This window comes from Apteryx mantelli, unplaced genomic scaffold (assembly GCF_036417845.1).
Source record: "Apteryx mantelli isolate bAptMan1 unplaced genomic scaffold, bAptMan1.hap1 HAP1_SCAFFOLD_40, whole genome shotgun sequence".
In the NCBI taxonomy this organism is placed as follows: Eukaryota; Metazoa; Chordata; class Aves; order Apterygiformes; family Apterygidae; genus Apteryx; species Apteryx mantelli.
Genome location: NW_027118755.1, coordinates 2,030,308 through 2,053,385, shown reverse-complemented (window position 1 = coordinate 2,053,385; position 23,078 = coordinate 2,030,308). Strand labels below are relative to the sequence as shown.

At 53.9% G+C, this 23,078-nt stretch overlaps 1 protein-coding gene and 1 non-coding gene across 4 annotated transcripts in view; one reads left to right on the top strand and one right to left on the bottom strand.

The window, feature by feature from the left end:
* Positions 1-23,078, bottom strand: part of LOC136996518 (SUN domain-containing protein 3-like) — a 390,273-nt gene that overhangs the window by 37,453 nt on the left and 329,742 nt on the right. The gene's annotated exons all lie outside the window — the stretch shown is intronic.
* LOC136996553 (5.8S ribosomal RNA) lies at positions 17,727-17,879 on the top strand. Its single transcript, XR_010887600.1, has one exon. It is a non-coding gene; the product is annotated as a 5.8S ribosomal RNA (ribosomal RNA).

Here is a 23,078-nt window from a genome sequence, read left to right as displayed (position 1 = left end):
ATTTCCTGTATGATGCTACTAATTATTTCATCTATATTTCATACATTATATTGGTAATATATTATTTTGCTGCCACTGCCCTCAAAGGGCCTCGGGTGCTGCACCTGCTGTTGCCTGCCCTGTGGCATAGTCAGCAGGATAGCAAGTCGTATCACCGATCATTTACAGAGGCATGGAGTGAACTTGAGTCCCAACTTCTCAGAAGAATGGGCTCGTGACAATTAGCATAATTGGGAAACTGATAAAGAATACCTAAAAAGAAAGAAATAGAAGGTAAAAAGGCAACTGAGTTGTTCCTGTCTTTGAAAACTGAACAACTGCAGAAACAGTTACAGGAGGAAAAGGAGAAAAGACAAAAGTTGGGAGAAAAGGTCGAGATGACGCTTATGCAGACTCCACGCCTGCCTCCCAACAGGGTACAGATTAGGAAACTAATAGTATCCCCTGAAGACTGGGACGGAAACATCTGGGCTGATCCCAATGATAGCGAGCCAGGAGAAGATGACCCTTTGTTCCCCTCAAATCCCCCTGACTATGAAGCTAAACCCATTGTTAAAACCCAAGGAAACAAGGGACCTTGGGGTGGTGCTCCACAACATACTATGCAAACTATTCCCTGGGATCTGTTACAATTGACAAATTTGCAAAGGAGATATAGCAGAAAACCAGCTGAAACTGAAACTGAATACTTGTGGCAAATCTGCCTAAGTGGCAGCAACCGAATAACGCTGAGTGAGGATGAAGCAAATGGCTATTGGGGTCCGGGAGTTTCCTTACATTTAGGACCCGGCCCTGCAGATATACCCCATTCTATCACCAGTCGAGTAGCTTACTGGGCTGGAGGAACAGGCACAATGGAGCGAGGTGAACCTTCCATAATCCCCATTACAATTATAAGTGAGCTCTCCACAGCCGTCACAAAAGCTGCTTACATACAAGCCATGCACCAAGGAGGACGCGGTGATATCCCAATATCTGCTATAGTAGATTCGGCAGTGTTAAAACCACTCATTAGAGGAGCCCCGGCAATTCTTAAACCCTGTTTAATTATAAATTAGGATGAGATAAGAAGAGACACAGAATACAGTGAAAGACTAGGTGATAACAACACCCCGCCACATACCCCCCCGCAGGCAACTCCCTACATGGGCAGTATTAATGCATGGCATTGTTAACCACAGCCGTGAAATGGGCTGGGAAGATCCAACAGATGAGAACAGGAACCTGAAGTCCCGTGGAGGAGATCGTAGGGTGAGACCAGTGATACCCCCATGGGGAACAGAAACTAGATCGAAGGGAAGTAAGCCTAAAGACCCACAAACAGAATCTCGAGAATGGAGAAATGGATTGTGGAGGAAAGCCTTAGCCCTAGGCATTCCCAGAGTCGCGATTCAAGGTCAGTCTACTGGCATTATCTTGAGTCTGACTGAAGCATTCCAGAAACGAGATAATGGCGAAAGGAAGGAATGTACTTTGACTCCTCCGGCACCAGCTCCCAGAGAGAGAGAGAGAGACAATCCCTTCCTCCCCCTTAGGGAAGAATTGCAGGGCATGAAGCAAAAAGGCAAGTAATGCCCGGAAGGCAATTGGGTCTGCCTGTCCAGCAAGTGGAGGCTTATCCGTGGATAAGTGATAATGGCCCATATATCTTGATTCCAGTCGGTCCTCAACGACAATTGGTGAAGTTTTTAATAGATAGGGGAGCACAAATTTCAATACTAACACAACAAAATGCCAAGAAGATGGGTGTGCAATCCGGATGGCAAAGAGTTAAAATTACCGGTGTGAACAGAGCAAGTGTTGTGTGCCAAACTGCCAAGGTTAATTTATGGCTCCCAGGTGAGAGGCGCATGTTGACTACTGGCTTTGCAGTTAAAGATCACAGTGAAAAAAATTTTTAGGTTTTGCTGCTTTAAATGGATGAACCTGGAGCCTGCCAGATGACAGTGCGTGGTCCTTCAGCTCAGACTTCGACTCCAACCCCAGTAGAAATAGGGAGGCTGCAGTGAGTGTACTTCACGCAGCCCCTGCACTCCCTGATTCAAAAATTACTAGCATACTGCAATATCCAATTTCTGCTGTGGCACAAAATGGAATTTCTGAAGCCACAGCTGACTTGGAGAAATGACAGATTATCTCCAGAACCCACGCCCCATGTCTGGCCCTGTCTGGCCAGTTCAGAAACCAGATGGGAAGTGGCATTTGACAATTGATTATCGGCGCCTGAGTGCTGATACAGCCCCACTAACAGCTGCTGTACCAAACATTGCAAACTTAACAGCTACTTTACAAGCAGCTGCATACCCATGGATGGCAGTGCTAGATGTGAAAGCTATGTTCTTTATGGTCCCCTTGCAGGAGGAGGATAAAGAGAAGTTTGCTTTCACTTGGGAGGGAATACAATATGCCTTTAACAGACTCCCACAGGGGTATGAACATTCACACAGAATTGCTCATGCTGCACTTGCTAAGTTTTTACAGACAATCTCACTCTCTCAAGATGTGAAACTGTACCAATATATAGATAGGAAGCTACTGGTAACAGTAGTGCAAAACATAGAATTAGTGCACGATGGATTTTTCCTTCTTTTTGATGGGGTAACCTGTCCAGAAAACCCCACCGAGATGAGTCTATTCTACCTTTTTGTTTTGCAGCATCCAACAAGATGACAAGAAGAACCTTTCCCCCCAGCATAAATACCTCTGCTGTTAAAAAGGATGAGAAAAAGCTATCCCCACAGATTTCAGAAATCAGACGCTATGCCATCAAATATGTAAGCCAACAATGGGTCCTAGTCAACCCTTCCCAGTCACTCAAGCGAGTAGAATTATGAATGCAAATTAATATCTCTGCTGTAAAGCCCACATGCTCACAATTCCTAAGCACATCCTATGCAGGATGGTCATCTTGGCTACATGGATAAATCCTCACCTCCCCAAAATGAACACAGAGAGATGCAACCAGAATTTTAGGGACTGGACTGGGAGTCTTGAATAGCATAGATGCGGAAGTGCTCATAAATAAACTAAGCACCGCAACGGGTGATTGAAATAAATTGGAACACCCACTACGATCTTCCCTGTTAGCATTGAGTACTAATCAATGGCTCCTGTCCGACATATTGCCTCAGTGGGAAAGGATTAATGAAAAGGACCACCAATTGATTGTGGATGCACTTGGTGTAGCCCAAGATAATGTTTCTCTAGCTCTTAGTTGTATCCAAGCTCAACTCTGGATGTAATCTATGGCAGCAGCAATTATAAGAGAAGGCGAAGAGGCACCTTACCCACTGAAATTCGAAAGGTAATTTGGGATAATGCAACTAAATTTGAAAAAGACTCCCAACCTTGGTGGCATTTAGTCCATTTTCCTTATGACCCCATCAACAATAAGGCCACAGCCTTTGTCTTAACAATACGCAATGCTTCGGTATACACCATATACCCAATCATTGTGCTGGGATTGAATCATAATGGCACTATACTCTACGCGTTAGAACTTCGAGTATGGGCCTAACAAAACGGAAACAAATGGCAAACCGTTGATGTTAATGCATGTGTTGTACGGGAACAAGGATTTATTTGTGAGAGGAATACCACCAAAGCCCAAGACATTTGTCTTGACACAAAATGACTTTGTCATTTTGAAAGAGATCCAGATGAAACCCCTGAAATTGTACTTGCATATCTTGGAAAAGGACGTGTTTGTATGAGAACCCTTTGTGATTTTATACTTGGAGATAACATTACTGTAGATACAAGCAAGCACTCAAACATTTGTTTGTAACTTTACTGAAATTATGGGATGCAATTTTACTTATTCAGCTCCTGTTACGTCTCATCAGTTGTTACAATCTAATTATATATTAAATGGAGATTTATTGCCTACTCCCATCGGAATGAAACTTACACTGGTGAAAAACCTACTACAACACAATGACCTGTGTCAACTGCTGAAAGGCATCCAAAACAATGGATAAAGAACCCTAATCACTGTTTGTCATGATGCAGAAGAGAGGCACCATGTTCTGGAAAGGGTGAAAAAAGATGGAGAACATCATTGGTGGGAAACTCTTCTTGGATGGTCACCCACAGCAATGGGAAGTTTTAATCTCATGCTCCATCCAGTCGTGATTTTACTAACTCTAACGTTATGATGTCTATTGCTTATAATCATATTGTATGCAAAGGTTTGCTACGCGATAAAACAAATAACTGGAGTTCAACCACCCAAGACATACAAATTAGTACATAATTAATAGCAATACTTTATGCTAATGTTAGAGAATATCGAACTGAAGCTGTCTAGAATTAATTGCTTAGCATAACTTGCTTAGCATTAGTAGCTAAATTTGCTGAAGCCTTAGGCCTCAGGCTGTGAACTTGCTGTGAACTTTTACTTAGATAAGTAAAAGGGGGCCCCAGAGCCGGGTCAAGCTGGAGAGATAAGGAAGATACACTGACAGCAGGAGTAGCCAACCTTGAAGATAAGCAGCAGCCTGCCTAGGGACAATGGAGGGGCCCAGTGAAGAAGGGGAAGACCCCAGACCTAACTATTACTATTGGTCCAAACTATCGCTTAAGGGGTGGGGAATTTAGATTGTAAGGGTCTAATTGCCCAGGGATTTCTTTGTTCGGGGTCCCTCTTTGGAGGCACCCAGCTCGAGCTGTAATTACCTCACGTGTATCATTAAATTTTATTTTTCTTCAATCTGACTTCGAACTTCTGCCTCAGCAGGAACCTAGGGTCGGACCCTGTTATGGAGGCCGGCGAGCCTGATTTTCCATAACAGCTAAAAACCCTTTGCTTGCTGTGGACCTGTAAGCACATAAATTATCAATACACTAGTTATGGCACAGAGGCAATAGGTGACCCTACCACCACTCTGTGAAGGGTAAGATGAATTGACTATAGTCACAGGCTGGAATGTGACCGTGTGCTTCCCCCACCCCCCGACCTGACCTGCTAGGGAAGGGGAAGGGGCTCGTTTACGAATGCAGGCTGCTGCAGTGGCCGTTTGGGCTTGCTTTTCCCGCGCGCGGTTCTTTTCGCTGGTGGTGGCGGTGGTGTTTTCTCTTCTTTCTTTTACTTCCCCCACCCCCCGCCGTTTCTTTCTATTGTTCTTTTATTATCGGTCGGCCGGCCGGCCCCGTGCCCTCCCCCCCCAAACACCCTCTCCCCTTTCCTCGTCTCCTGCTTGCTCCCTCGCGTTCCCTTCAATGCCCGGCCCCGGCCCCGGCCGTTCCTAAACCTCGTGGCCAGCACGTCGCTAGGGGCTGAGGAAGAATCCCTGACCCCAAGCTGACCGGCGTCCCGAGGCGGCAGCAGCAGCAGGGGGGGCCCCCAGGGCCCCTCCCTTCGCCTCTCTCCCCGGCAGCGCCCCCCCCCCCGCCATCCGCGCAGGCGCACGGCGCCCGCGGCGGGGCGGCGCGGGGCGGGGCGGCGCCGGCCCGCTGGGACCTGCTATCTTGGCCGGGCGCTCGGGGAAGCAGGTGCCGCACGCGCCCGTCGCCCGCCGACAACCCGCGACAGCGCCCAACTCCCCCCCCCCACCCTCCCCGCGGCGACCGGACCTCGCTGGGAGTCCTGCTGCGCTCGCTCCTTCGCAAGGTAGGAGTCCCGCGGCCCCGCGGTAAGGGGAGGGTGCTCGTGCGCGAATCTGCACCGTTGCGGGCACTGTGTGTCTGTCTTTCTCTGTCCCCCGGCACTACCACCCCCCCCCCCCGGGGCCCCTCTGCCTCCCCTCCCATTCGTTGTCGCCTGCTCGCTCCCTTCGCTGGCCGGCCCCGACCGTTGCATTCCGAAGCTTCGGGGATGGCGCGTTGCTGGGGGCTGAGGAAGACTCTTGGAACCCCGCGCCGCCCCCCCTCCCCCCGGCCGCCGCCGCCGCCGCCCAGGGACTCTCGGGCTTTTTCTCCGGGCGCTCAGGGAAGTAGATTCCGCGCCCGCGCGCGCCACCCTTTTCCGCCGACATCCCCCCCCCCGCCCCGCACGGCCCGCCACACGGGGAAGGGCGTACCAGGCCGGCGACCTGCAGCTCCGAGGTGGGGGGGGGCCCCGCAGGGCAGAGGGTGCGGCGGGACGAGGTCGACCCCCGGCCCGCGCGCTGGAACCGTTGGAAACGGCCGTCCCCGTCCCGTCCCCGCCGGCCGGGCCTTGACGAGCACTCTGCGCCGCCCCGGGAGAGGGGCACCAGGTCTACCACCCCCCCCCAAAGGTGTGGGGGGGGGAAGTTCCCGCGACACCAGGTCTTCCCCGGGACCCGCGCATTCGGGCGGGCGCCCTCCCCGGGAAAAAGGCCACCAGGCCGCCCGCCCTCGTATAGCAGCAACAGGACTACCTGCCAATTCTGGGGGGGTGGCGGGGGGAACGAAAAAAAAAAGTGGGCAGAGAGACACCAGGTCTACCCCCGGATCCGCGCATTCGGGCTGGCCCTCGGCCCAGCGGATTGGTTGCCGCGACCAGAGCGGGCGAGCGGGGCAGCACGTCTACCCCGCCGCAGGACGGAGCGAGCATGTCCCGCGCCGGCGCCTGCCCGGGGAAGGGAAGGGGGGGGTGGGAGGGAGAGCGACACCACGTCTACCCCGCGGCCTGCCGCGTGGCAGAGATGTGCGCCGGAGGTCGACCCGCCACCGCCGCCCGCCTATCGGCCGCCGCTCGTGGGTCACCAGGTCAACCCGCTCCCGAGCAGCAGAGGGAAAGGAGAGGAAAAAAAAAAAAAAAGACGGGAGCGATTGACTGAAAATCAAGATCAAGCGAGCTTTTGCCCTTCTGCTCCACGGGAGGTTTTTGTCCTCCCTGAGCTTGCCTTAAGACACCTGCGTTACGGTTTGACAGGCGTACCGCCCCAGTCAAACTCCCCACCTGACGCTGTCCCTGGAGCGGGTTGTGCCCGGCACCCGCCAGGCGCTTGGCGCCGGAAGCGAGAGCCCCTCGGGGCTCGCCCCCCCGCCTCACCGGGTAAGTGAAAAAACGTTCAGAGTAGCAATATTTCACCGGCAGTCAGGCTGCAGCACGGGTCATGCGTGCACAGGGCCTCCCACTTATTCTACACCTCTCATGTCTCTTCACAGCGCCAGACTAGAGTCAAGCTCAACAGGGTCTTCTTTCCCCGCTGATTCTGCCAAGCTCGTTCCCTTGGCTGTGGTTTCGCTGGATAGTAGGTAGGGACAGTGGGAATCTCGTTCATCCATTCCTGCGTGTCACTAATTAGATGACGAGGTATTTGGCTATTATTGAACCATGGAACATTCCATGGCACCTTTTCCGAGTTGGGCTTGGTAGGCGGCCTGTCTGCCCGAGTCAAATTTGGTGTGCGTCATCTGGGGACTAGATCTCATGTCCCAACTATCCAGGCTCAACCACAAGGGAGCCGGGCAAGAACAAAATTCAGCGATACAGAAGACAGAGCAAGCCCCATGTCATCTGTGTGAAGAATTTTACTGTTGCCTTCTCAAGAAGGACTTTGCATACACAAAGTCACAATATATAAGCCAATCAAATTTAAACATCCTTACCTTTACTTGTAAAGATGTGGAGTATGTCCAATGAGGACAGGAGCACCCTTTGCGAAAAGTCTCGCTGTCCTCTTTAAGCGGCTAATAGGGAGTCCAAGGTCGTCGAGAAGACTCTCATTGCCTTTATACCACTTCCCTCTAGTGCCCGTCGGGAATCCCAAGAACTCCACCTCTCCAGCATTGGTCATCTCCTTCACTTGTTCTTCCAGATGTTGGTACTTCCGGACTTTCTCTGCCGTAGCATCACCTAAAGATGACAACCCACTTTCGCAGCGAACAGTTACATCCACTACTTTCGCCCGGTGCCCTTTCACTACAACCAAATCTGGCTTAAAGAGTTTGTTGTTGTTATCCCTGAGGTTTGGTTTGATATATACCAACCGCCCCAGTCTCTTAGCCTCTTCAGCCAGCATTCCACACAAGATGTTATGCCTACGAATCTGGGCCTCCTGCACTGCTGGGCAGTATCCGATAATATGGGAACCAGTTTCCCACTCTGCAGGACAATGCCTGCACCCCTTCGGAACCCCTTCTCCCAGCCCCCGTGCCAAATACTCCCTTGTGGGATAGACATTGGCATGCAGCTGTATTGCTGTTAGTAGCTTCCTGTGAGGAATACCCCGGTAATGAACGAGCCAGTCATTACTGATGTTATCATTCTCAAAGTTATTTATACCACGGCCTTGTGATCTTAGATTGGCCCAATTTTCTAACTCTCTTTTTCTCCACTTGCTAGGAACCAGATAGATGACCCTGGGTGATGACATCTCCCATTCGGATGCCGCCTCGCAGCCTACCAGTACAGCTGGAATTGTGACAGGGAGTTCATCCCCAATTGATGGAATCTTGTCTGCCCTTCTTCCAGTGGCGATCCATACTCTGTTGTACTCCTTCTGGGTCCCCTCTTCGAGAACAATAGTTCTCGTGATGTTATCAGGGGAATGGGCAATCTGATGCAACCGGCAAGCCTGCATATTTGGAATTTGGCTCGCCAGCCGTGCAATTCCTAATCCGCCGTCACTTGTGCTGGCATATAAGATGGCGTCACATGTGCTGGGAAGTAAGTGAAGCCAGCTCTTCACTGCCGATCTAATGGCAAGGTCCAGGGTCTGGAGGTATGAGGCGTTCACTCCCGCATGATCTGCTGCATACAGCACCCATGGGACTGCATACCTGTTCAAGATTTCTGCCTTCTGCAGTGGTTTCAATGGGGCTGTCCCGATGTTCTTCACCCAGGTGTCAAGCTTTTCTTTCAGCTCCGGCTTCGAGAGTCTGACCCAAGGGTCTACTCCCAGGCCCAAATACTTCTTGGAGCTGCCGGGCTCAATTAGGTGGAGTTGAGCCCCTTCGATTTCCCATGGGTCACAGTTGTTAACAGTATAAGTCTTTCGTGGGTGTTATCAGGAACCCATGGCATTTCCTGCTTGCACCTTCAGCCCAGTAGCATGACGAAATTCCTCCACCACTTTGATACTCTTCTGCATGCCCTCCCATGAGTCACTTAGCAGAACCAGATCATCTGTGAACGCCAATGATGATACAGAGCTGCTGCCATATTTAAACCCTTCCTTGATCTCTTCCAACTTACATAACAATGGATCTACTGCTAGGCTGAATAGTAATGGGGACATTGGATCACCTTGCTTCACCCCGGTGAGGATCTTAACCTTCTCAGAGTAGGTTTCCCCTACCTCAAGCCTTGTCACACAGTTGTCATACATATTGGTGATGATGTCAATTATATGACCATCAACGCCCTTCTCTCTGAGGACCTCCAGGATGTGATGGTGATTGACCGAATCAAAGGCTTTCACCAGGTCCATGAAGATGACCGCCAGCGTCTTATGTTCTTTCTTTGCGTGCCGAATGAGCACCTGCAGCAGCTTCAGATTTTCTGCACAGCCTGGGGCTGCAATAAACCCTCTTTGGAGGCTGTTAATCAGGCAGGCTTGTCGCAGCTGTGCTGTTAGTATCTGTGAGAACAATCTTAAAATTACAGACCCGATGGTAATGGGTCTCCAGTTGTTCATGTCCTCGATTTTACTTGGATCCGCGAATTTTGGTATTAAAATTGTTCTACATTCTTTGATCCCATCTGGGATCCTTCCGGCCGGCAGCCATAGGTTGAACTTCAGGCAATTGGCTGCCCTGAGGGTCCTTTTTAATAACGTCCCTCAGGGAGAGGCCGTGTGGTCCGGGAGCGGAGTTCTTATTCATTTCCACGATGTTCTTCAAAACCTCCTTTGGGGAGATCATTTTCTTGAATGCAGAATTCTCCGCAATACCAGCGCTCTGGAAATCACCCAAGCCAACAAATGGGGATCCCTCTTCCCACTTCCTCCAAAACGAGCCGTATACCTTGCTCATTGGAAGGGGGCACTTCAGTGCGTCGATGCTATCCAAAATGATACCAGCGAGCTTCTTGCGATCTATCTCAAAGAGCCGCTGGTATCGGAGATACAACCCCCTTCTCACCACCCTGTTCTTCATCCACCTCCTTTCCTCCCTCACGGGTGTGGATTTTACTTGGTGCTTCCTCCGTTGTTTCAATTTCGCTATGGCGATCTTCCCCGCCAGCTCTGTCAGCCACTCTACTGCCGATGCTTCGATGACTCTCCGGGCATCCTCACCATCCTCTAAGATCCTCCTACATGCGATCATTTGGTTTGCCGTCAGGGAACCTGCTCGTATCTTCTCCGCCATAATCTTCCTATATTCCATTCTTATCATCTCACCCCTCTCCTTCTCCACCGGGGCCTCCCCAATGTGCACTGCTGCAGCTCTTCTTGGCAGTGCTGCTGTCTTGGTACCAGCTGCAAGCTGCTGTCTTTTATCACTCATCTGCTTCGCCGTTTTTGTGGACAAATGTTCCCCAATCAGTTTATTAATGAAGCGCTCGGTCTTAACTATTTCTTCCAGCTCTAGCAGTAGATCCGTCTCTTCCTCCGTCCGGCAGCTCTTGTGCATTTCTCGCAGGCTCTTTCCCTTAGGTCGAGTCGCTTCAATCCGCTCCAGGTTCCTAGTTTTTGGATGCATAAGTCTTTTATGCTGCGACATGCAGCTCTTGGTTTTAAACTGCTGGTCTCATTCCCCAGAACGCCATATCCCAGGTTCCTCCGGGGCTTCCTCTTGACTTTGGATAACTAGGGCTCCCTGACACTTTGGGAAGTGTCAGGCAATACTATGACGTTTCACATTTGTCCTCCCGCAACGGGAGCACTGAAAGAGAATTTGTCGCTGGCCGTGGGCCCTCTTTAGATGATCAAACAAGGCCGCAACTTTCCCCATCCTGGTGCTACAGCAAGGACCTGCTGGATGTTGGTGTGGGATCTTCACGACTAGCGTTCCCACGTCAGTCACAGAATCACAGAATCACAGAATCACTGAGGTTGGAAGGGACCTCTGGAGATCATCTAGTCCAACCCCCCTGCTCAAGCAGGGTCACCTAGAGCACATTGCACAGGATTGCATCCAGGCGCATTTTGAATATCTCCAGAGAAGGAGACTCCACCACCTCTCGGGGCAACCTGTTCCAGTGCTCTGTCACCCTCACAGTGAAAAAGTTTTTCCTCATGTTAAGATGGAAGTGTCTGTGTTTCAGTTTGTGCCCATTGCCTCGCGTCCTGTCGCTCGGCACCACTGAAAAGAGTCTGGCCCCATCCTCTCGACACCCTCCCTTCAGATACTTATACACATTGATAAGATCTCCTCTCAGCCTTCTCTTCTCCAAGCTAAACAGGCCAAGCTCTCTCAGCCTTTCCTCATAAGAGAGATGCTCCAGTCCCCTAATCATCTTTGTGGCCCTTCGCTGCACTTGCTCCAGTAGTGCCACATCCCTCTTGTACTGGGGAGCCCAGAACTGGACGCAGTACTCCAGATGTGGCCTCACCAGGGCTGAGTAGAGGGGGAGAATCACTTCCCTCGACCTGCTGGCAACACTCTTTCTGATGCAGCCCAGGATACCATTGGCCTTCTTGGCCACAAGGGCACATTGCTGCCTCATACTTAACTTGGTGTCCACCAGCACTCCCAGGTCCTTCTCAGCAGAGCTGCTTTCCAGCAGGTCAACCCCCAACCTGTACTGCTGCATGGGGTTATTCCTCCCCAGGTGCAGGACCCTGCACTTCCCTTTGTTGAATTTCATGAGGTTCCTCTCTGCCCACCTCTCCAGCCTGTCCAAGTCTCTCTGAATGGCAGCACAGCCCTCTGGCGTATCGGCCACTCCTCCCAGTTTTGTATCGTCAGCAAACTTGCTGAGTGTGCACTCTGTGCCTTCATCCAGGTCATTGATGAAGAAGTTGAACAAGACTGGACCCAGTACTGACCCCTGGGGGACACCGCTAGCTACAGGCCTCCAACTAGACTCTGTACCACTGATCACAACTCTCTGAGCTCTGCCATTCAGCCAGTTCTCAATCCACCTCACTGTCCACTCATCTAACCCACACTTCCTGAGCTTGTCTATGAGGATGCTATGGGAGACAGTGTCAAAAGCCTTGCTGAAGTCTAGGTAGACAACATCCACTGCTCTCCCCTCATCTACCCAGCCAGTCATCCCATCATAGAAGGCTATCAGATTGGTTAAGCATGATTTCCCCTTGGTGAAGCCATGCTGACTATTCCTGATCACCTTCTTTTCCTCCACATGCGTGGAGATGGCTTCCAGGATGAGCTGCTCCATCACCTTTCCAGGGATGGAGGTGAGGCTGACTGGCCTGTAGTTCCCTGGGTCCTCCTTCTTGCCCTTTTTGAAGACTGGGGTGACATTGGCTTTCTTCCAGTCCTCGGGCACCTCTCCTGTTCTCCATGACCTTTCAAAGATGATGGAGAGTGGCTTAGCAATAACATCCGCCAGCTCCCTCAGCACTCGTGGGTGCACCCCATCAGGGCCCATGGATTTGTGGGTGTCAAGTTTGCTTAAATGATCTCTAACCCACTCCTCCTCCACCAAGGGAAAGTCTTCCTCTCTCCAGACTTTCTCTCTTGCCTCCAGGGTCTGGGGCTCCTGAGGGCTGGCCTGAGCAGTAAAGACTGAAGCAAAGAAGGCATTCAGTAACTCTGCCACAGTCATTCCCCCCACGGCACCAAGGATGGGACTTCCTACATCTACTGGGAAAATTGCGAGGCCAGAGGGAGATCTTGGTTCCACGTCTACCACATCCTCCTCTGGTGCTTCTTCAGCTCCAGTCATTGGAGGTGATCCAACGGGTTCCAAGACCTCATCAACCTCTGGCAGATGTTTAATGCAATCGCAGGTTGGTTCGGGACAAGTCCCTTCCCAACCGGCCACATCTGAATTGTAAAATGTCAAATTTTGGGATAGGTGGACCACGTCCTCGGATGTTACTCTTGCAGGGAGTACCCTTGCGCTTTCTGGGAGAATTTCTCCTGTCTGGGTGGCTACCGAAACAAAGTTGACAAATCAAGATTTTCATAGGTTGTTCAACATGACTGCGGGGGTTCGGGATATAGCCAGATGAACGAGCCCCCAAGTTCACCTGATATGCCTTACGTTAGCCCTCAGGCCAAGAGCTTTGGACCCACGACTACTGTACTAGTCTGCGGTTGAATAAATTTGGAGTCACCTGAAATTACTATCGAGTGGTCGGTGAAGCCAGTCAATAGGGAGGAAGCAGCTATAACACCGACCAACACACGGGGGCAGAGGCCAACTCGGTTACCCACAAATGGGCATCCAGCGGGACCGCGAGGAGGTGTGACCTCTACAGCTAAGTCCAGTTAGGAACTGTGGCCCCATCTTAAGAGAGTCATAGTTACTCCCGCCGTTTACCCGTGCTTCATTGAATGTCTTCCCTTTGACCTTCAGAGCACTGGGCAGAAATCACATCGTGTCAACACCTGCTGCAGACCTTCGTGGTGCTTTGTTTTAATTGAACAGTCGGATTCCCTTGGTCTGCACCAGTTCAAAGTCGACTGCTAGGAGCCGGTGGAGTTGGGGCACCGGCCCGGGGACCCCGGCTCTCCTCCTTGTCGCCAGCACCCGCACGTACGGGCCAGAGCACCCCCAGCCCCTGCGGACAGGTGGAGGGGTGGGCGTCAGCAGTTGCTGGGGCTCAGGGGGGAGTCCTTAACCCAGCGTTAGCTTCATCCCACAGCGCCATTTCTGCTTACCAGAAGGGGTCCACTAAGCACTCACATTCCATGACCCGGCTCCACGCCAGCAAGACGGGCAACTTAACCATTGAAAGTTTGAAGATAGTTTGAGATCGTTTTGGCCCCAAGACCTCTAATCATTCGCTTGACTAGGTAAAATGTCACCCGTGATTGCCAGCTCTCCTGAGGGAAACTGCGGAGGGAAGCAGCTACTAGATGGTTCGATTTGTCTTTCACCCCTCTGCCCGGGTTGGAAGACTGATTTGCACGTCAGGACCGCTGTGGACCTCCACCAGAGTTTCCTCTGGCTTTGCTCTGCCCAGGCATACTTCACCATCTTTCAGGTCCTAGCACGGACACTCATGTTCCACCTCCCCGATGGAACAGGTGAGACAGGCTTTTGGTGCGCCCTTGGCTCTGCGGCACCAAGTAGGCGCTCTGCACAGCACCCAGTACACTGGGAGAAGAAATTGTGGGCCCAGAGGGAGATGTCGGTCCCTTGTCTACCACATTCCTGTCTTGTCGGATACTGCCCTGCAGGCATAACATCTTGTGAGGGATGGTGGCTGAAGAGGCCAAAAGACTGGGGTGGGTGGTGTATGTCGAACTGAACCTCAGGGATAGCAACGACAAACACTCCAAAACAGACTTGGTTGTGGTGAAAGGGCTCTGGGCGAAAGTAGTGGACGTGACCGTTCATTATGAAGCGGGTTGTCATTTGTAGGTGACACAGCGGCAGAGAAGGTCTGAAAGTAGCAACATCTGGAGGGACAAGTGAAGGAAATGACAAAAGCTGGAGAGGTGGAGTTCTTGGGGTTCCCGACTGGCGCCCAAGGGAAGTGGTACAAAGGCAACGAGAGCTTCCTCGCCGACCTTGGACTCTCCAGTAGCTGCTTAAAGAGGACAGTGAGACCCTTCTCACAAAGGGCTCTCCTGTCCTCTGTTGACACTCTCCACATCTTTACAAGTAAAGGTAAGGGTGTTTGAAATTTTTAATTGGCTTGAACATACTGTGACTTTGTTAACGCAAAGTCCTTCTTGAGAAGGCAACAGTAAAATTCTTCACACAGATGACATGGGCTTGCTCAGTCTTCTGTACTGCTGAATTTGGCTATTGCCCAGCTCCCCTGTGGTCAAGCCTAGATAGTTGGGACGTGGGATCTAGTCCCCATATGACACGCACCAAACTTGACTCAGGCAGACAGGCCGCCTACCAAGCCCAACTCGGAAAAGGTGCCATGGAATGTTCCATAGTTCAATAATAGCCAAATGCCTCGTCATCTAATTAGTGATGTACATGACTGGATGAACGAGATTCCCACTGTCGCTACCTACTATCCAGCAAAACAAGAGCCAAGGGACTGGGCTTGTCGGAATCAGCAGGGAAGGAAGAGCCTGTTGAGCTTGACTCTAGTCTGGCACTGTGAAGAGACATGAGAGGTGCAGAATAAGTGGTAGGCCACGTGTGCGTGACCCGTGCCGCAGCCCAGCTGCTGGTGAAATATCATTACTCTGATCGTTTTTTCACTTACCCAGTGAGGCAGGGGGGGCGAGCCCCAAGGGGCTCTCGCTTCTGGTGCCAAGTGCTTGGCACACGGAAGACCAGTGCTAACAGCAGTGCCTAGGGGGTAGACATCTGTGTGCCCCAGGGCAGGCAGCCATCCTCTTCCCACAGGCTAGGGGAGGCTGTGCCTGCGTGATGCTGTGCCAGCACAATGGGGTGCCAACAGCAGGTCATTTTCTGTGGCACAGCAAATGCTGCCAATTTGGCAGTAGAAAACATGTTGCTTCTGCAAGAAGCTCCTCCTGTGCTGTGGCAGTGAGGGAGTGTCTCCAAGGAAAAAGCAGAGGGGGTTCACACGCAAGGTGTGTCCAAATGTTGTTTGTCCTCCTGGGGAAGGAGGGAGGTCCTTCATGCCTCAAGAGCAGGGGAAGTTGCAGGGCTTGGTGAGCACCAGTGCCCATTCTTGTGCTCCCTTGAGAAGGTGCTGTCACTCCTCAAAGGCAGCTTTGATTGCCAGGACCTCCTTGTCCCCAGAATCCTCCTTGCCCTCAGCGGGAGGGAGTTGCTGAGAGAAGGCCCAAGGGTGAAGGTGCTACTTCAGGGTAACCCTGTGGGAGGTGTAGGCCTTGCTAGCACCGCACCGTGCTCTGCCCTGGGGCCCCCAACCTTGGAGCTGCAAATCTTGGCAGGACAACCCCAGTGCAGGCACTGTGTGCCTGTGCAGTGTTGGAGGGAGATGCAGTGGGGGTGCAGATATTTGTAAGATCCCCTCTCAGTCTTCTCCTTGCTAGGCTAAAGAGTGCCATCTCTCTCAGCCTTTCCTCATAGGGGAGATGCTCCAGTGCCCTAAGCATCTTTGTAGCCCTCCACTGCACTCTCTCCAGTAGTGCCATGTCTCTGTGCTAGTGGGGAGCCCAGAAGTGGACACGGTACTGCAGCTGTGGGCTCAGCAGGGCTGAGCAGAGGGGGGACGATCCCCTCCCTCGACCTGCTGGCAACACTCTTCCTAATGCACCCCAGGATACCTTTGGCCTTCTTGGCCACAAGGGCACATTACTGGCTCATGCTTAACTTGGTGTCCACCAGCACTCCCAGGTCCTTCTCGGCAGAGCTGCTTTCCAGCAGGTCCAGCCCCAACCTGACCTGGTGCATGGGGTTATTCCTCCCTAGGGGCAGGACCCTGCACTTGCCTTTGTTGAACTTCATGAGGTTCCCCTCCGCCCAGCTCTCCAGCCTGTCCAGGTCTCTCTGAATGGCAGCACAGCCCTCTGGTGTATCAGGCACTGCTCCCAGTTTTGTCTCATGAGCAAAGTTGCTGAGGGTGCACTCTGTCCCTTCATCCAGGTCATTGATGAAGAAGTTGAAGAGGACGAAGCGGCAGTGGCCCAGCGGCAGGTGGTGGCGGGGGAGGCACCCCTGCAGGGATTTCAGGTCGTTTCCCTCACCCCAGAGCCAGGTACCTAGCGTCCGCGCTTCTCCTGCCCCCTGTTGGTGACCCAGCCATGTGGGTGTGGGTGTGGTCCCATGTGCCAAATTGCTGCTCCTGGGCGCTGCATGTGCCACACTGGCAGGGCCCCCCTGCTCTTCCCCCCACCCCACTCTTCCCACCACCCCATGCTGTACTATGGGGTCCGTACTGCAAGTTGGCTGGGTGGGGGCGCGAGGGAGGAGGGCCTCCAGCCACCGTGGCCACTGGTAGCCACCCTGGGTAGGGATGGCCATGAGTGCTGGGCTCCAGGCCCAAGGGTTCTTGGTCGGAGAGCTGTGTGGGGGTTTAAAGACTCGGGTGGCCTGATGCGACCTGGGTGTCCGGAAGCCGAGCCCCCGTGCATCCAGTCTCCTCCCTGGCTGGTGCTTTCACTCTCCCATCATGACCACTGGCATCACCATACCCCCCCCAGCACTCCACCATCCGGAGTGCTTACCTTGTTCTGCCCAACCTGGCTTCGCCAGAGAGCTGGTGGGCAGCAGGCGGGTGGTGGGGGTGGCCCCCTGCGGTCTCCACGTGGAGGCGGAAGGAGCGGGCGCCGTCCCCATACATCCCACCTTGCCAATCCACCCACCACCAGGCATCTGTCCTCGGAAGGAATGGGAGTGTGCATGGTGTCATCTGGGAGGCTCTGTGTGTGCATGGGCATGGGTGACATCTCAGGGACAGTGGAGCTGGAGGCCGGCAAGGCAAGGAAAGAGCTTGGAAGTGCAGTGCCGGTAGGTTGCGGGTGCATGGGCAGTGGGTGGTGGCGGTTGCGGTGGTGGCCGGACTCCAACTCCAAGGGTCTTCAGGAACCCCCCTTCCTGAGGCAGGCGGCGTGGCTGGCACGCTGCTCCCTGCTGGGCTGGGCTGAGCCAGGCACCTGGGCAGGACTCGAAGCAAGAAAGGCTTTGTCGCAGGTGGGGAGCTAGGGTTCTGCCCTCCTTTTTTCCCCCTCCCTCTGTGCTTCTACGGTCAGCGAGGTGAGCCCTCTCTCTTGACTGTCCCTTGCTCAGCAGCTGGTGTTGGCATGAGGAGGGAGGTGGAGCGGAGGAGGCCCTCAGGGGCTGCGAATGCTGGTTGCTCCCCCACGCGCACGGCAGGGACTGAAAGGGAGACAACTCTTAGTGGTGGATCACTCAGCTTGTGTGTTGATGAAGAACTCATCTAGCTGCGAGAATTAATGTGAATTGCAGGACACATTGATCATCGATGCTTCAAATGCACTTGCGGCCCCAGTTTCCTGCTGGGGCTATACCTGTCTGAGTGTCGCTTGACGGTCAATCGTCACCCCTATTGTCGTGTTGGCAGAGTGGTGCTGCCTCTTGGGGGCACATAGGGGGAAGAGTGGGGCACAGCAGTGTTGCATGGCAGTGGTGGCGAGTGGGGGACAGCAGCAGAGCCAGGACCCCGGTGCGTGCACCTGCAGCCCCGGTCTTCTGGTTGCCCTGCCCACCAAGTTATGGCGACCATCTGTCTCCATGAGCCACAAGTGGCATGCCTTGCTGCGCCTGTCCTGCCCTCCTTCCCCTCCAAGCCTGGCAGCGACTGCTGTGCTGCGCACCGTGTGTTGTGTGATGCAGTTGGGGCACCTCGCAGGCCTGTGCCCTGGGGAGAGGGTGCCTCTCCTCCCCGCGCAGCCAGGCCTTCGTCCCCCTAAGCGCAGACTTGGGAAAACCCCACTCCTGGAGCACCCGCTTTGCAGAGTTCATCCCTCCGGGCCCCCAGTTTGGTCAGTTGTGGTGGCGCGGCGCCTTGTCACCGCCACCCACCACCACTGGCAGTGCTGCCGTATGGGCTTTCCTTCACCAATCTCCCAGTGATGCGCTGGTCCCCTGTTCCCTTCTGTGGCGGGTGGCCAGCTGTCTGCCTTTCCCTTTCCCTTCCCCTGCCCTGACCGCAGCCATTTTGGTGCCTGCCAGGCTCCCCTGTTTGTGGCTCACCCGCGTCCGTAGCGCATGTTGAGCCACTTTTGCCCACCATCCGGCATTAGCTGTGGCATTGCGTTGAGGCCAGCAGTGATGGCACAGGTGCCGTGCCGGGGCGAGAGCGGAGGCAGTGGCCTGGAGGAGGAGCCAGGCACAGCCAGTGGAGGGCTGTGTAAGTGTGTGAGCGAGCGAGTGAGCGAGCTTTTGGGAACTGGGCCCGGAGGAGACGAGAACCTCGTTCCCGGGCCCTTGCGGCTGTGTGCGGGTGGGTACCATGGTGGTACCTCACCGTGCTGCCGCACGCATGTATTGGAGGGCCCCCTGCTGTCCTCCGCACTCTGGGGCAGTGACCTGCCGTCACTGCGCCTCTTCCCCCTTGTCCTGGCAGGGGCCTTGCAACCTCCTCCCTCCGGCAGCCAGTGGGCACGTGCCCACCGGCTCTGTCTTGTCTCAGGCCTCCTCCGGGACTCAAAGCGTGAGGGGTGGGTGCCGGACTCATCTCCATTCGATTGCAACCTCAAATCAGATGTGGAGAGCCGCTGAATTTATGCATATTCGTCAGCAGAGGAAAAGAAATTTACCAGGATTCGCTCAGTAATGGTGAGCGAAGAGGGAAGAGTCCAGTGCCGAATCCCCACCCCGTGATGGGGCGTGGGAAATGTGGTGTACAGAAGCGCCCATCCCCAGCGCCACTCCTGGGGAGGCCCAAGCCCTTATGGTCGAGGCCCAGCCCGTGGACGATATGAGTCCCTTAGTGGCCCTCCGGCATGCTGGGACCAGGGCTTCTTTGAGTTGGGTTGCTTGGGAATGCAGTCCAAAGTGGGTGGTAAACTCCATCGAAGGCTAAGTACCGGCGCGAGACCAATAGTCAACAAGTAATGTGAGGGGAAGTTGAAAAGAACTTTGAAGAGAGAGTTCAAGAGGGCATGAAAGCATTAAGAGGTAAATGGGTGGGGTCCGTGCAGTCATTCCAGAGGATTCAACCCAGCGGGCTCAGTCAGCCAACTCGGGTCTTGGTGGATGCCCGCCTCTGCCTCCCCTCCGTCCCCCTTGCAGGGGCGGGCCAAGGGGGGTTGCGGGCTGGTTGCCAGCCCCCATCAGGTGCTTTTCCCCCATGGCGGTGTGCCGCAACTTTCTCCGGGTTGGCTGGGAAGGCCTGGTGGGCAGGTGGCTCGCCTGCGTGTGGTAGTGAGTGTTACAGCCACTGGGCAGCAGCTCTCACCGAATCCCAGGACTGAGGGAGAGGTCTGCCACTGCACGTTCCCCTGTGGCAGTTCCTGGACCCCAGCGGCTGTGGCGGCGGTGCATTTCTCCCCAGCTCTGCTTGTGGGGGGTGGAGGGGCAGTGGTGGTGAGGGGTGGCCCATGCAGGGGATAGGCCCCCAGTCCCCAGCGCAACTGTCAACCAGGGTGGACTGTCCTCAGTGCACCCCAATTGCTTCGCGCCACCAGGCAGGGTGTGGTGATGCTTAGGTGCCTGGGGTCCGCGGCGATGTTGCCTACCCACCCAACCTGTCTTGAAACATGGACCAAGGAGTCTAGCATGTGCGTGAGTCAGCAGCTCGGTCAATAGTCCATGGCGCAGCGAAGATGAGGGCTGGTGTGTGTCAGCTGAGGTGGGATCCCGAGGCAGAGGCAGAGCCGAGGGCGCACCACCAGGCTGTCTTGCCCTCTCCGTTGGGGAGGTGGCGCATGAGTGTCCGTGCTAGGACCTGAAAGATGGTGAAGTATACCTGGGCAGGGTGAAGCCAGAGGAAACTCTGGTGGAGGTCCGAAGCGGTCGTGACATGCAAATGGGTCATCCGACCCGGGTATAGGGGTGAAAGACTAATCAAACCATCTAGTAGCTGGTTCCCTCCGAAGCTTCCCTCAGGAGAGCTGTCACTCGTAGACGGCAGATTTCCCTGGTAAAGCGAATGATTAGCGGTCTTGGGGCCAAATTGATCTCAACCTCTTCTCAAACTTTCAGTGGGTAAGATGCCCATCTTGCTGGTGTGGAGCTGGGCATTGGAATGCGAGTGCTTAGTGGGCAGCTTTTGGTAAGCAGAACTGGCGCTGCGGGATGAACCTAACGCTGGGTTAAGGCGCCCGATGCGCACACTCATCAGACCCCAGAAAAGGTGTTGGTTGATATAGACAGCAGGATGGTGGCCATGGAAGTCGGAACCTGCTAGGGAGTGTGTAACAACTCACCTGCCGAATCAAGTAGCCCTGAAAATGGATGGCACTGGAGTGTTGGACCCATACCTGGCCATTGCCCATGATGGGAAGCCACGTGGGCTACGCCACGACGAGTAGGAGGGCCGCTGCAGTGCGCCTTGAAGGCTGGGGTGTGGTCCCGTGTGGAGCCACTGCAGGTGCAGATCTTGGTGGTAGTAGCAACTATTCAAACGAGAGCTTTGAAGGCCGAAGTGGAGCAGGGTTCCATGTGAATAGCAGTTGAACATGGGTCAGTCAGTCCTAAGCGATAGGCAAGCGTTGTTCCGAAGGGATGGACGATGGCCTCCGTTGCCCTCAGCCGATCGAAAGGGAGTCAGGTTCAGATCCCCGAATCCGGAGTGGCAGAGATGAGTGCCGCAAGGCGTCCAGTGTGGTAACTCAACCGGTGGTGGAGAAGCTGTCGGGAGCCCTGGGGAGAGTTGTGTTTTCTTTGTGAAGAGCTGGGTGCCCTGGAATGGGATTGCCCCGAGAGGGGCCTGCGCCTTGGAAAGCGTCATGGTTCCAGTGGGGTCCAGTGAGCTCTTGCTGGCCCGTGAAAATCCAGGGGAGAAGGTGTAAATCTTGTGGTGGGCCGTACCCATATGCGCAGCAGGTGTCCAAGGTGAACAGCCTCTGGGATGTTAGAAGAATGTAGGTAAGGGAAGTTGGCAAGTGGGATCCATAACTTCGGGATAAGGCTTGGCTCTAAGGGCTGGGTCGGTCGGGCTGGGACACGAAGAGGGCATGGGCGCATGCCACGGCTGGATGAGGTGCTGTGCGCCCCACCTGTCCCCTCCACCCCACCCCCCCGGGTGGGGGGGAGGAGTGTTGGGCGTGGGGTGGTGACTCTGGACGCACACCAGGCCCTTCCCGTACATTGCCCCAGCTTTGGCAGGCACCGCCCACCCTCTCCCCCCCTCCTCCCCAAGCCCCAGCAGCTGCCACCGCCCCACCAGTCCACCAATCCGCAGGGGCTGTGGGTGCCCTGGTGCACACGCAGCTGCTGGCGATGGGGGGGGAGCTGGGGTCACAGGGCTGGCGCCCTGCTTGGCCAGCGCCTAGCAGCCAACTTAGAACTGGTGCAGACCAGAGGAATCCGACTGTTCAATTAAAACAAAGCATCATGAAGGTCCGTGGCAGGTGTTGACGCCATGTGATTTCTGCCCAGTGCTCTGAAGGTCAAAGGGAAGATATTCAATGAAGCGCGGGTAAACGGCGGGAGTAACTATGACTCTCTTAAGATGGGGCCATAGTTACTAACTGGGCTTAGCTGCAGTGGTCACACCTCCTCGTGGTCCCGCTGGATGCCCATTTGTGGGTAACTGAGTTGGCCTCTGCCCCAGTGTGTTTGTGCGGTGTTATACTTACTTCCTCCCTATCGACTGGCGTCACCGACCACTCGATAGTAAATTCAGATGAATCTAAATTTATTCAACCATGAACTGGTAAAGTAGTTGTGTGTCCAAAGCCCTTTGCCTGAGGGCTGATCTAAGGCATATCAGGTGAACTTGGTGGCTGGTTCATCTGGTTATATCCCAAACCCCCGCAGTCATGTTGAACAACCTATTAAAATCTTGGGTTGTGAATTTTGTCTTGGTGGCCACCCAGACGGGAGAAACTCTCCCGGAAATTGCAAAGGCACACCCTGAGAGACTAATATCTGAGGAGGTGGTTCACCTGTCCCAAAATTTGACATTTTATAATTTAGATTTGGCCGGTTGGGAAGGGACTTGTCCCGAACCAACCTGGGATTGCATTAAACATCTGCCAGAGGTTGATGAGGTCTTGGAACCCGTTGGATCACCTCCAATGACTGGAGCTGAAGAAGCACCAGAGGAGGATGTGGTAGACGTGGAGCCGAGATGTCCCTCTGGCCCCGCAATTGCTTCAACAGATATAGTATGTCCCATTCTTGGTGCCGTGGGGGGAACGACTGACGTGGGAACGCCAGTCGCGAAGATCCCTGATCAACATCCAGCATGTCCGTGCTGTGGCACCAGGATGGGGAGAATCGCAGCTTTGATTGACCATCTAAAGAGGGCCCACGGCCGGCGAAGAATTCTCTTCCAGTGTTCCCGATGTGGGGAAACTAATGTTAAACATCATAGTATTGCCTGCCACTTCCCGAAGTGCCAGGGAGTCCTAGAACTCCGAAGAGAAGAGGATGCCCCGGAGGACCCCGATACATGGCGATGTGGGGAATGCGACCGCCAGTTTAAGACCAAGAGCGGCCTGTCACAACACAAAAGACTGGTGCACCCATAAGTTAGGAACCTTGAACGGAATGAAGCATCTCGACCAAAGGAAAAGACTCTGCGAGGCATGCATGAGAGCTGCTGGACAGA